Source organism: Adiantum capillus-veneris, chromosome 19 (genome assembly GCF_014529385.1).
Source record: "Adiantum capillus-veneris isolate H3 chromosome 19, ASM1452938v2, whole genome shotgun sequence".
In the NCBI taxonomy this organism is placed as follows: Eukaryota; Viridiplantae; Streptophyta; class Polypodiopsida; order Polypodiales; family Pteridaceae; genus Adiantum; species Adiantum capillus-veneris.
Genome location: NC_140949.1, coordinates 57735778 through 57749527, shown reverse-complemented (window position 1 = coordinate 57749527; position 13750 = coordinate 57735778).

The following is a 13750-nucleotide window of genomic DNA, read 5'->3' as shown; positions in this document are numbered from 1 at the left end:
ACTCTTTGTCAATTTGGGTACATGTCTAACATAGTGCAGCATAAACTTAGTGCCATTGCACATAGAAAACATGATGTTTCCCACACTGTGTATATCAATATCATAAGATTTGCCTATCTTCATTGTGCCATGTGTGGCAGTGTATGTAGAAAACCACTCCTTGTGAGGAGTCACGTGAAAGCTAGCACCCGAGTCCACAATCTAATTCTATGCATAACACTCGTCAAGAGCTAACAATGCATTAGGAGTCAAATCCAATGTAAAAACCAACACATCATTTGGCACATCAGAAACTGCCTCAATGGATGAAGACTCAACCACATTAACCTCTTCAATTTTCACGCTACTTTCAGGTTTGTTAGACTTCGCTTTCTCCTTGCTGTTACCATATACATGTGGTAGTGATGTGTGTGAACACAATAGGACCGCCAGGGCATTTTTTCCCTCTTTAGGAGGTTTTTTCCCCCGTGCATTGTATATACGCTCATCACTCTAGGGCTATCTATCTTTCCATTGGACACTACGTAACACACTCTCTATTGTGTGCCTTGAGCTTCCTTCATCTTCTCCAAGCTGTGTGTGTTTCTCTGCAACCCTAATTCCAACAATTGGTATCAGAGCAGGTCACGTCCTCCCGGGCTTAGTCGCCAGCTGCTCCAGCACACGCCTGCTCACTTTCTCCGACTTCAGTGAGCTTTGGCGAGCATTCGCAGGTCGATAAAAATTTTGGGAACGCTCGAAGAGCATGGTCTACTCAGAATTTTGATTTGGGCTCATTTCGGCCTCCGTTTCCACTACAGGCAGTACTGCACAGGCTATTTCGTCATTTTGTGCAGAAACTTTGTCAGTGCCATTTTTTGCATAACAGGTGCCTTATAGTCTTCTACGGTTTGTGCTATATAGCACAGGTTGTTCCCGCTCCGTTTCTCCTATTCTCGGGCAGTTTTCACATCAAGTGCAACATTTACCATGGCTGACAACAACAACACAAATGTGTTCAAGATGTTTGCTGCTGAGGACAGGTTGGATGGGGACAACTACCCTATGTGGGCTTATATGATGCAACATGTTCTTGTGTCAAAGGGTGTCTGAAACATTGTGCAGGGCATTGATGTACGTCCTGGTTCTGAGGATGTAGGCGATGTTGACGATGTTGCAGGTCTTGCTGCAAGGATTGTAGCTGTTAGAGTTGTTTTGGTTACGGCAGAACAAGCTCGTTGGGATGTTAAGGATGCGCAGGCTCATGCATTGATTGTGTTGTCTGTGAAGCGCACCATTGTTTCTCACATCCGTTCAGCAAAATCTGCAAAACAGGCTTGGGATATTTTAGCGGGTCTTTATGCAAGCCGCAATGAGGCTAAAATTGCTTTGCTACGTAAAGAGCTGGAGTCGAAGATTATGCATGAGGAAGATGATATGGACACTTTCCTTGCTAGTGTCAAGGATATCAATGAGCAGCTTATTTCTGCAGGTGAAGTCATTTCAGATAGTTCCCTTGTGCAGACTGTTCTTGATGCCTTACCAAATTCTTACCAGACTTTTGCTAGTACTTGGAGACTTATGACCCAAGGAAATCCAGAAGTTGTCAAGTTTGATGCATTATGCACATTGCTGTTGCAAGAGTCACTTTCCAGAAAAAACAGGACTAGGCAGCGTGCAGTTGAACAGGCTTTTATTGCTTCTCAAAGAAAGGGTGGTAACAGTAATGCAGCCACTTCCTATGGTTCTGCTGTGAGTGGAAAATATTCTGTTCCTAATGCTTCTGCTGACAGCACTTCGTCTGGCAATTCTGGTGATAAGGGCAAAAAGAAGATGCGTTGCCATTATTGTAAAGCCAATGATCACTTGATCAAGTCGTGTCCTAAGTTGAAGGCCAAAGAGGCTAAGAAGAAAGAGGGTAGTTCCACTACAAATGCTGGTTCCACTACAAATGCAGCCATTGTTGAGTCTTCTGTGAAAGGAGACTGTGTTGCTGATGTTGATGTAGAATGGGCTTTTAGCGCAGAGTGCACTTACAATCCTGATGTCCATGATGCATGCTTGTCAGTTGCTGCAGATTCACATGTGTGGTATTTCGACAGTGGTGCTACAAAGCACATTACCTCACATCGTGAATTGTTTACCTCTCTTGAGTCTGTCCCTCATGGGAATTCAGTCACTTGTGCCAACAATGCCTCTTATCCAGTTCAAGGAGTTGGAAAGATTGTGCTCACTGTTGCTAATGGCAGTTCCTTCACACTTGTTGATGCACTTTATGTACCCTGGGATCAAGAAGAATCTCTTGTCTGTATCCGCACTTGCTAGACTTGGACTTGTAGTCAAATTTGTGGATGACAGATATACAGTTCATGATCTCAGTTTTGGTGATGAAATTGTTGCATCTGGGCTTTTATGCCGTGGGTTGTATAAGCTCACTTTGTATGACAAGTGTGGACAAAATTTTACAAATGCTGTTGCAGATTCAAGGGCTATTTCAGATGCAAAACTTTGGCATGCACGTTTTGGTCATCTGAATTTTGCCAGTTTGCTGCGTTTGCAGAAATCTGATATGGTTGCTTCTTTGCCGCCTCTTGAAGCACCTGTCAAACATGTTTGTGAAGGTTGTATTTTGGGTAAGATGTAGCGTTCTAAGTTTCCAAAGGATGGTTCAGTTCGGGCCACATGCAGGTTGCAGCTTGTCCATAGTGATGTTTGTGGGCCCATGCAAACTCCGTCCTTGGGCAATTACCTGTACTTCGTGACTTTCATTGATGATTACTCCAGGCATGCATGGGTATTTCCGCTTAAATCGAAGTCCGAAGTTTTTATGTGCTTCAAACAATTTTTGGCTATGGCTAAAAATGTCTCGAAATGTACTATGGGCACCCTCCGCTCTGATCGAGGGGGGGAGTATATGTCTCATGAATTTAATGCATTTCTGGCTAGTCGTGGGATAAAACACCAATGTACAGTGCCTTATACACCTCAGCAAAATGGTGTTGCTGAGATGAAAAACAGGTCACTGACGGAAATGGCAAGATGTATGGTCAAAAGTCAAGCTTTACCGCATTCTATTTGGCTTGAGGCCATCATGTGTGCCACTTATGTACTTACCAGGTGTCCTACGAAAGCTTTGCAGTCTATTACTCCATATGAAGCATGGCATGATAGAAAGCCTTCTATTGAGCACATGCATGTTTTTGGCTGTTTGGCATATGCTTTGGTGCCACAAGTGCAGCGCAGAAAATTGAATGATAAGGCTGTCAAATGTATTTTTGTTGGTTATTGTGCTGAAAGCAAAGGTTACAGGTTGTATCATCCGCAAACAAAACGTATTCTGGTTTCTCGGGATGTAGTGTTTGTGGAAGATTCTGTTCAGCCCTTGCTGTCATGTACTAGAGACAGTAATGTAAGCTCACAGGACATTTATGACACTTTGTTGCCTCTTTTCAGTGGTGGAAATACGAATGTAAGTTCCAATGAGGGAAATGTATAGCCTATGGGGGTTTCTGAAAATGTTCTAGACCATCCTATTACTGATGCAGATGTACCTGATGTACTTGATGAGGAAAGGGCTGAAAATGAGCAGGCTAGAGGTATGCCAAAATGGCGAGTGCACACTTTGCGTGACAGTAAATTGGATGCACCTTTGTCTAGTCGTACTCGTTCAGGCTCTCGCCATGCATCTTATGCATCAGATTGTTATGCTTTGGCTGTGTCTAGCTTACATGATGCTGAGGAGCCTCTGACTTTTGATGAAGCACAAAATTCAGAAAATTGGATGGCTGCCATGCAATCAGAATATGATGCACTTATAGAAAATGACACATGGACTTTAGGTGATTTGCCTCCTGGCAAAAAGGCCATTGGTACGAAGTGGGTTTACAAGTTGAAACGGAAGCTGGATGGTGAGATCGATCGCCATAAGGCTCGACTTGTTGCAAAGGGTTATGCACAGCAAAAAGGCATAGATTATGAAGAGACTTTTGCTCCCACTTGTCGTATGACTACTGTGCGTTTTCTATGTGCATTGGCAGCTCATTTTGGTTGGGATGTACATCAATCAGACATTGTTACTGCTTTCTTGAATGGTGACATATTTGAGGAAGTTTATGTAACGCAGCCTCGCGGTTTTGTCATAAAAGGACAAGAGGACAAAGTGTGCAAATGTAACAAGGCTTTGTATGGGTTGAAGCAATCTCCTCGTGCTTGGTATGAGAAAGCTGACACTCATTTGGTCAAACAAGGCTTTCGTAACAGTCCAACACAAAGCACATTGTATGTAAAGCGTGAGGGTGATGTACTTCTCATTGTGGTTCTTTATGTTGATGATTTGCTGATCACTGGACCAAACGAGAGACATATTGCTGAATTTAAGGCTGATTTAAATGCTACTTTCAAGATGAAATATTTTGGGATGTTGCATCATTACTTGGGTATACAGTTTAAGCAGTGTGATGGTGGTATTGCCTTGTGTCAGAAAAGTTACATAGAGACATTGCTATGTAAGTTTGGACTTGAGGATTGCAAACCTATTGCCACTCCCATGGAAACAGGTTTGAAGTTGAGTCTACATGATGCTGGTGATCCTGTTGATGTCACTCTTTACCAAACTGTTGTTGGCTGCCTCATTTATGTATGCAACACGAGGCTGGATATTCAGTTTGCAGTCTCATAGGTTAGCAGATTTATGCATAGCCCAGGGTCTAAGCATTGGCAGGCTGTCAAGAGGATTTTCCTCTACCTTAGTGGCACTTTACATCTTGGCTTGTTTTATCCCAAGGGGGGATCATTGCCGCCAGGCTTACATGCTTTTTCGAACTCAGATTGGGCTGGTTGTTTTGACACGCAAGTGTCCACAAGTGGTTTTTGTTTCATGCTTGGCAGTTCATGTATATCATGGTTGAGCAAGAAGCAACCTACTGTGGCCACTTCGAGTTGTGAGGCTGAGTACAGGGCAGTCTTCACAGCTACGGTTGAGTGTGTATGACTCAAATGCCTTATGGCTGATTTGGGTGTTGGACAGGACACTGCCAACCCTATCTACACTGACAGTCAGAGCGTATTGGCAGTTGCGAGGAACCCAATTTTTCATGCTCGCACAAAGCACATTGAGGTGCATTACCACTATGTTAGGGAGAGGCTCTCAGCAGGAGAGATCAGCTTGGCTTATGTGCCAACACAGGACAACCTTGCAGATCTTTTCACAAAGGCATTGTCTCGTGAGAAGGTTGAAGCTTTCCGTAAAGCTTTGGGCTTACTCCCCTTTGTGGACTGATCCTGTCCTCAGGGCATGGCACTTCCCTTTACTCATGTGCCAGCTCTTGTCACCGCATCACTCCAGGGGGGATTTGTTACCATATACATGTGGTAGTGATGTGTGTGAACACACTAGGACCGCCGGGGCATTTTTTCCCTCTTTAGGAGGTTTTTTCCCCCGTGCATTGTATATACGCCCATCGCTCTAGGGCTATCTATCTTTCCATTGGACACTAAGTAACACACTCTCTATTGTGTGCCTTGAGCTTCCTTCGTCTTCTCCAAGCTGTGTGTGTTTCTCTGCAACCCTAATTCCAACACTTGCCCTTGTCATGCTGCAATGTGCGAAAATCTTTCTTCAAGTGTCCCTTTTATGGCAGTAGTAACACTCAACATTTCTCATGTCTTTGTTGCGACTCTTGCTACGACCTTGCCTGCAATCCTTAGAACGATCGTGGCTATGACCATGCTGTCTTTGCTGATCACAATTGGCACTAGCCACATACGCATCACCATGCCCACTCGCATCAAGAGTTTGACATCAAAACTCCTCAATGAGCAACGCACTAGCAACATCGCTGAAAACTAGCTTGCCATTAGGTGCAAAATTGCTTATGGCTGTGTTGAAGGTATCCCATGACGATGGTAGAAAACATAGCAAGAAAATGTCCTTCATTTCATCACCGAAATTGAGACCTTTTGATGTAATCTTTGAAAATATGTTGTTGAACTCGTTCAAGTGAGAATGCACATAGAGCATCCCATAAATCTTTGGCATTGGTTTTATCCATTATGGTAAAGTAAATGGATTCACCAAGGTGTAGGCAAATGGTCGCCATGGCACGCTCATTCAAGTCTTCGCATTGTTCATCAGTGTACGCATTCTCCCTTCTTTCATGCAAGGGTGCTATCAACCCTTTGTTGATTAAAACATCTTGCATACGCTACCGCCAAATAGCCAAGTTTTGATGTAGTACTCTTCTCTTTCAGAAGTACTACTCGCAACCATGACTAAAGAGAATGTGACCGAAAACTTATGGAAAATTTCCTGGAATAATTTCGACAGAGTTTCCCCTATAACAAGAGCAAAATCTCAAACCAAATGTAGCAAAGTCACTGTGTAAGAACAGTCAAATGTGCCAAGAACGCATAAAATGGACTCGCGAGAAAAATTTGACACTCTCAAACCCGAGAGGACAAAAGTAAGCCCATAAACTGCTCAAAACCATTACCGTGTGACCACCAACTCGATGTCAAAAGAAAAAGAAATCGTCCAGATACATATCCTGTGGTGAGGGTACCGCAAGAGGGGAACTCCAGGTTCCTATATCACAGAAGGTATCTCAACATTCAAGAATACCCTAGCTCAAAGAAAACCTCACGCAACGACCCTCCAAAAGGCTAAAGCAGACACAAAATGACTAGCCACAGTCTCAGAAAGGGCTCCTCAAGTGCGTGTCTCAGAAATGACCAAGAAAATTACCAAAGTATCATGCCAAATCAACGCCACAAACAATGCACATAGGTAGTGACCGCAACTCAATGTACATGAGTAACTGTGCACGAATATGCGCCAAGAACTGCTACATGCAGTAAAAAGGATCCCTGCGGGGATATCTGCTCTCAGAACAGCTCAATAGCACTATGCGTGCTCAAACAAACATGCACGCATTTGTTGCAGAGAAATTGTTGTCAAAATGATCGTGAAAATTTTGTGAAACTTGTTGTGCTTGTAAGTTCTAAAAACCTGGAGAAAATGGTGTAGGTGGGCTCGAAAAACCCCCTGTAACCTACGTGTTGGTGTAGATCAGGAATGTCAATGCCGATTTTCGCCTCCGAACAAAAATGCGCTAGTACTCCTCTATGATAGAGGTACCCCACGGGTACCTCACCCACGCATGTGGTGAGCAATGGTGTCTGCGGGAAAGTGGTCGTCCGTGGAAAGATCGACGTCGGGCCGGATGTTGAAATCCGCCCATAATGAGAGGTGTCGCAAAGATCACCGATGTCGATGTCGATGTCGAGGTTGATGGATTGAGGTCGAGATGATGTCTGTGAAGTCAGTGTCAGAACGGCGAAACACCGATGTCGAGGACGCCTCCCGCCACCAGATAGGAGTCTCCAATGTCAACACTAGTGGCACACTCTTTTGATGTTCAAGAGTGGTGTTGAAGCCCTGTTCTCTCTCTCTCTCTCTCTCTCTCTCTCTCTCTCTCTCTCTCAACTTCGCTCTCTCTCTATCTCTCAAGCTCTCACGCTAGCTTTCTTTCGCACATCTCGGGTGTGTGTGTGTGTGTGTGTGTGTGTGTGTGTGTGTGTGTCCTCTATAGCTACGGGGAGAGACGTGTGGTGGGAATCAAAGCTTGCACACACTAAGTGTGTTAAGTTTTTTTAAAAAAATAAAAAGTGAATTTTGTTGCAAATCTGTCGAAAAACCTGCAAACAGACTGACGAAGTAGGAGAGGTAGGAAGCGGGTAGAAGGGAGGAGTGTATGTGTGTTGGAGTGCAACCACCACCACACAAAAAGAACCTTGTTCACGAGCTGCCCTTCTGCTTCTTTGGTGGAATCTCACAGCTCGACTCTTCCCCCAGCTCGATCTGCAACGCCCGATTGTGCTCCTGCTCACTCTCAACTTTCCTTTACTCGCTTTAGTATCCAATGCTCCTCTAATTGTGATTGTCGCCCAACCTGCTCTAGCTTCCTAAGCTTTGCTTGATTCTCTCCTCTGCTTGCCACTGTCCGAGAGTCCTTTGCTCTCTATGCTCAAGCTTGCCTCCAGAGTCGATGATGCCTGATTTGCTTTCTCAGCTCTACAGATACGCTCTCAAGCCTTCGATTGCTTTGATGCCTCGGCAAGCTACCCGGATGTGGAGTGTGCAAGAGAGGGAAGGAGAAGAACACACAATACTTGGTGGAGCTATTGAGAGGAATGCCTCTCAACTCCTTATTGACATTATAACCAAATGAATAAGAGTAAGTGGGCGGGTGCCCGGCCAAAACCGGCCATGGGGCTTGAAACCTAACAATATGTTGGAGCCAGGAGAATGGTGGAGTAATGGCAGATGATCAATTATCATGAGTAGGCTACTTGTCACATCCCAGTACTATTCAAGTGTTGGAGAGGGTATCAAAATGGATGCTCACTCTTGATGATGTCATTGTCGATCCACATCTGAAAGAACCATCTACTGTGAATCTCCAGAGTATTGGACTTCAACTCGAATTGTTGTTGGAAGATAAGCCAACATTCAAATGTATGAAGGACATTCACAGTGAAATCAAATCTACGTTGGCCAGGATGTAGATTGCTAGACAAGTGTTAGATCAGAAAGGGAAGCTACTACTAGAGAATAATGTTACCAATATAGCAGGGGTCCTAAAACACGAATGAGTCTCAGAGAACAAGGGATGTGTCTAAAAAGCTTATTTCATGTGATCAAAATTTTCAAAAAGATGCTGCTCCGATCTAGAAAAACCAAATAGTCATGAACTTTATTGAAAATGTTCTAGATTCACCGATTTGTTCTAGATTTACCAATTTTGTCGTATGCATTACCTTTGAATGATGAGTAACTATTTAAGATTTTCCTTGATTTATATCTTAAATATAATGAGCCAGCTGATCTCAGCAGTGCTATGCAAAGACAGTAGATTAGTTGCTGGAATGCATAAGCATAGCAGATTAGAATGGGTGACTTAGAAAGTCTGAGCGGCAAAAGTTTATTGTGGACGAGTTGAAAGCTGATTTGCATCTTTTTGAAAGCAAATTGCATCAGTGGAAATATTAGCTTAGGCAATTGATTAAGGTTACCAATGAATCACTTCAATTATCTGTAGAAGCCTCCAAAATCCTAGGGAAGGAATTGGCAAGCAAGGCAGCATCAAAACCTTAGTTCAATGAAATGGGTGAAGTATTGTTTGAAGCCTAGATAAAAGTCAAACGAGCCATTACCAGAGGGATGGATTCATACAACCTCAACCTATCATAAGCTTGCCAGAGCTATGCTAACCACGGGTAAACACACTTTATATGATGCCGATACTAAGACATGGAATGCTTTGATTCCCTATGAAGTAGAGATGATGAATGAATGCAAGGAGCAGCTAGAGCAAGAAGCTATTTATTGGTTGATTCAAAAGAATAATGCGGCTACTAGTGCTCAAGGTACATGTCAACCTCTAGCAATTTAGGCTCCACCTCGGGTCATCTAGAGCCCCACAAAGAAGAAGGTTCCAAATAAAAGGAAATGATGACATCCACACAGTGTTCATATATACAAGCTAATGCACAAGCATAAAGAGCTGAGAGGTCTAACCTCAATTGGCGAGAAGCAAGGTGCACATAGTGTAGCTTGTGATATGTTGCAAAGGAACAAGCTAAAAGGAAAGTGGATGGATTCAGATTCATTTGCCAAGGCCATCAATCATTTTCAACAACACATTTGAAATTTTGGAAATATTTCAAAAATGAAAGAAAGGGGGGAAGGAAATGTTGACTGCGGGAATAGACCCCAGTCAGGAATCAGATCAGCAGTAGACCTTGGTAGTTATTGAACCCAATTATTGTAGTAATCGTACATGGAGTAGTCAGTCAAAGGCCCAATCCAACAATCATAAATAGGGCCCATTACTCATTTGGCAATGTCTATTGATTCTATTTAGTCTACTTAGTCTATTGTCACTCTTGGCATTTGTACAACCAAAGTTAGTTGATGCGATGAAGTGGCCTATGTAGTGCTATGGGTGCTAGCAAGTACAAAGTGCTAAAGTAGGTGGGAAGAACTTGGGCAGGCAAAGATCATCGAGAATGTATGTATAAGAAGGTTCTAAAGGCCAAGAAGGCTCCAAAGGGGGATAATTGGGATGGCAAATCCAGGTGTCAAAAGTGTTGAAGTTGTGCTCTAGAATGTAGTGTTTGAGGTGCTCTAGAAGCCGGGCCAGACGGCTCCTCAAACGGAGCCACGGTGTGAAAGATAGAGCAATCCAAAGTTAGAAGGCCTTGCAGATCCTTGACAGGCAAGGAGAGTGGGGACAAGTGGTTAGGGCTAGTGAGAGCAGATAGCGTTGGAGTGCTCGTGTTGTGAAGCATGTTGGCCTTCCCAGATCCTCAATCGGAAACGGGTACGATATGGCTAGTTGAAGGTTTGCCAGGGGTTAGTTACGGGCCAAGTAGACTGCATTAGAAAGTGTGTCATCTCATGGTTTTTGAGCCTTGCCATGGGTAGTGTGAAGGAGTACAAGCGGAAGTGCGACGCGAGAGAGAGTGCGAGAAGAAAATCACGACGATATGGTGAACTCGCTCTACTGTAATGTGTAGAGCATAGTGAGTTCTTATTAGGTTTTAACAAAAGAATATGTGTACATACATGGCGGCCCGCCCACTTACCTGGGCGACCACATTGGGCTTTATACCCCAACAACCTCCCACTTAAAGTCCAATGTGGTACTTTAAGTGTGAGAGAAGCTACTATACAAGCTAATATACAAGAGATGTAGAGAAGTGATGTACTACCCTACACCTAACTGTTTGCGAAAATGCGCAACGCTCTCTGAGGGAAGTCCTTTTGTAAGTAGATCAGCAGGATTTTCTGTGGTGTGAACTTTGACAAGCTGAAGTTGCTTATCCTCGAGCATTTCCCTGATGAAATGATACTTCACATCCACATGCTTTGTCTTTGAGTGATAAACTGGATTGCGAGCCAATTGTATAGCACTTTGACTATCACAATATAACACATGCATCTCTTCTTTGATTCCCAAATCTGTTACTAGTCGATTAAGCCAAATTGATTCTTTGCATGCCTCTGATGTTGCAACATATTCAGCCTCTGTAGTAGACTGAGTAACACAATCTTGTAATCTAGAACGCCATGATACTGCTCCACCAGCCAATCTAAAGACATACCTTGACGTAGACCTTCGGTTGTCTAAGTCACCTACATAATCTGAGTCTGTTAAACCCTTTACACTTAGCTCCTAACTCCCATAGCATATACGCATACTCTTTGTAGCTTTCAGGTATCTCAATATTCCTTTCACTGCCTCCCAATGTTTCTTGCCTGGGTTTGACATGTATCGACTTACTACTCCCACTGCAAATGCAATGTCTGGGTGAGTAGCAATCATTGCATACATCAAACTACCCACTGCAGACGCATATGGAATCTTATCCATTTCAGCCTGTTCTTCCTCAGACACAGGACAATCTTGTTTGCTAAGTTTCACATATGGTGGCAATGGAACACTCAGTGCCTTTCCCTTCTCCATATTGAAACGTTGCAAAACCTTGTCAATATACTCTGTTTGAGATAACCAAATCAACTTCTTTGATCTGTCTCTCTCAATGCGCATACCAAGTATATGACTTGCCTCACCCATGTCTTTCATGTCAAACGATTTTGCCATCTTTGACTTCAAAGCTGAAATTTCTTCCAAGTGCTTGCCAGCAATCAACATGTCATCCACATACAAAATAAGGATCAACCAACTACCATCCTTAGCCTTCTTTGTATATAGATAGTGATCGAACTCACTACGTTTGTAGCCTTGAGAAAGCATAAACTTGTGGAATTTATGGTACCATGCCCTCGGTGATTGTTTTAAGCCATAAAGACTCTTTAACAACTGGCATACCCAATCTTCCTTGCCTTTCTCAACAAACCCTTCTGGCTGCTGCATGTAAATTTCCACATCTAAATCACCATGCAAGAACGCTGTCTTGACATCCATTTGGTGCAACACCAAATCTAATATGGCAACCAATGCAAGAAAGCATCTCAATGTAGTCATCTTGACCACCGGAGAGAAGACTTCATCAAAGTCAATGCCTTGTTCTTGCTTAAAGCCCTTGGCAACAAGCCTTGCTTTGTACTTTGGTTGACTATCATGAGCGGTGATCTTATACCTGTAAACCCATTTACAAGGTAGAGCCTTTTTGCCCTGTGGTAATTTAACTAGCTTCCATGTCTTGTTTTTATGCAGAGCTGTCATCTCTGACTGCATGGCCAATTGCCAATTCCCGGAGTCCTTCATTTGCACTGCTTCCTTGTAACATGAAGGCTCATTGCAATCAGTCAACATGACATAGTTCATAGATGGAACAAACCTATCAGGAGGTCGCGTGACACGTCCAGATCTACGCACAATAGGTGGCTCAGGCTCAGTCACAACCTGTGGTTCCACTGTATCTTGTCCTTGCTCCTCTTGAGCCCTGACATTTTGTCTTGCACGTGCAGGTCCATCTTCTTAGAAGACAACTCTTCTAATCTCCTCAACTTTCTCTGGTTTAGAATTATATTTGGCTTCATTAAAGTGAACATCATTGCTGTGGATAACCTTTCTGGATTCGGGATCCCAAAGTCTGTACCCCATCTCACCAGAATTACCATAGCCTAGAAAGATGCACTTTCTACTCTTTGGCTCAAGTTTGTTCCTAAATTCCTTTGCAACGTGAGTATATGCCTCACAGCCAAAGACTCTGAGATGCTTGTATGAGGGTACCTTGCTTGACCATACCATCTCTAGCACTGAATCCTTCTGCAAAACCTTGCTAGGAGATCTATTTACAAGATGAACAGCTGTTGATACAGCTTCAGCCCAAAACCCATTTGGCAGCTGTGCATTAGACAACATACTTCTGACCTTCTCTTGTATGGTCCTATTCATCCTCTCAGCAACACCATTTTGAGGAGGATTGTAAGGAGCAGTAAGTTCACGTTTTATACCTTTTGACTCACAAAAGTCCTGAAAGGCCTTTGAAACATACTCTCCACCATTGTCAGTGCGTAAGCATTTAAGCTTCTTGCCACTCTGATTCTCCACAAGTGTCACAAACGTTTTGAAAACACTAAACGCTTCATCCTTGTGCTTGAGAAAGTAAACCCATACTTTCCTCGAGTAATCATCTATAAATGTCATAAAGTAAGAAGCTCCCCCTAGAGATAGGTTAGGCATAGGTCCACACAAATCACTATGAACAAGTGCCAACTGTGTATCTCTTCTACTGCTTCTATGCTTATGTGGCTGCTGTGTTTGCTTACCATACAGACAATGTTCACAGAATTCAAAATCATTAAATGAAAAGCCAGGCAAATAACCAGAACGAGACAATATTTCCATTCCCTTCTTAGACATATGTCCTAACTGGCTATGCCACAAAGAAACGTTCGGCTGCTCGGTTACATTGATTACATTTTTAGAGACATTTGATACATAAATCATGTAAAGTCCTCCAGACTTTACTCCACGTTCTACTGTCATAGAACCCTTGGATATCTTCCACATGTTCTATCCAAAAGTGGTGACATAGCCAGCATCATCAAGTAAACATGTGCTGATCAAGCTCTTTGTAATTGCGGGAACATGTCTCACATTTTTCAGCGTGAAAGAAGAGCCATTCTGAAACTTCAATTGAACATCTCCAACACCTAAGATCTCACATGTCTGCCCATTGCCTAGCCGAAAATGATCTTTAGTGGTCACATAAGAGGTAAACCACTCCTTGTTTGGAG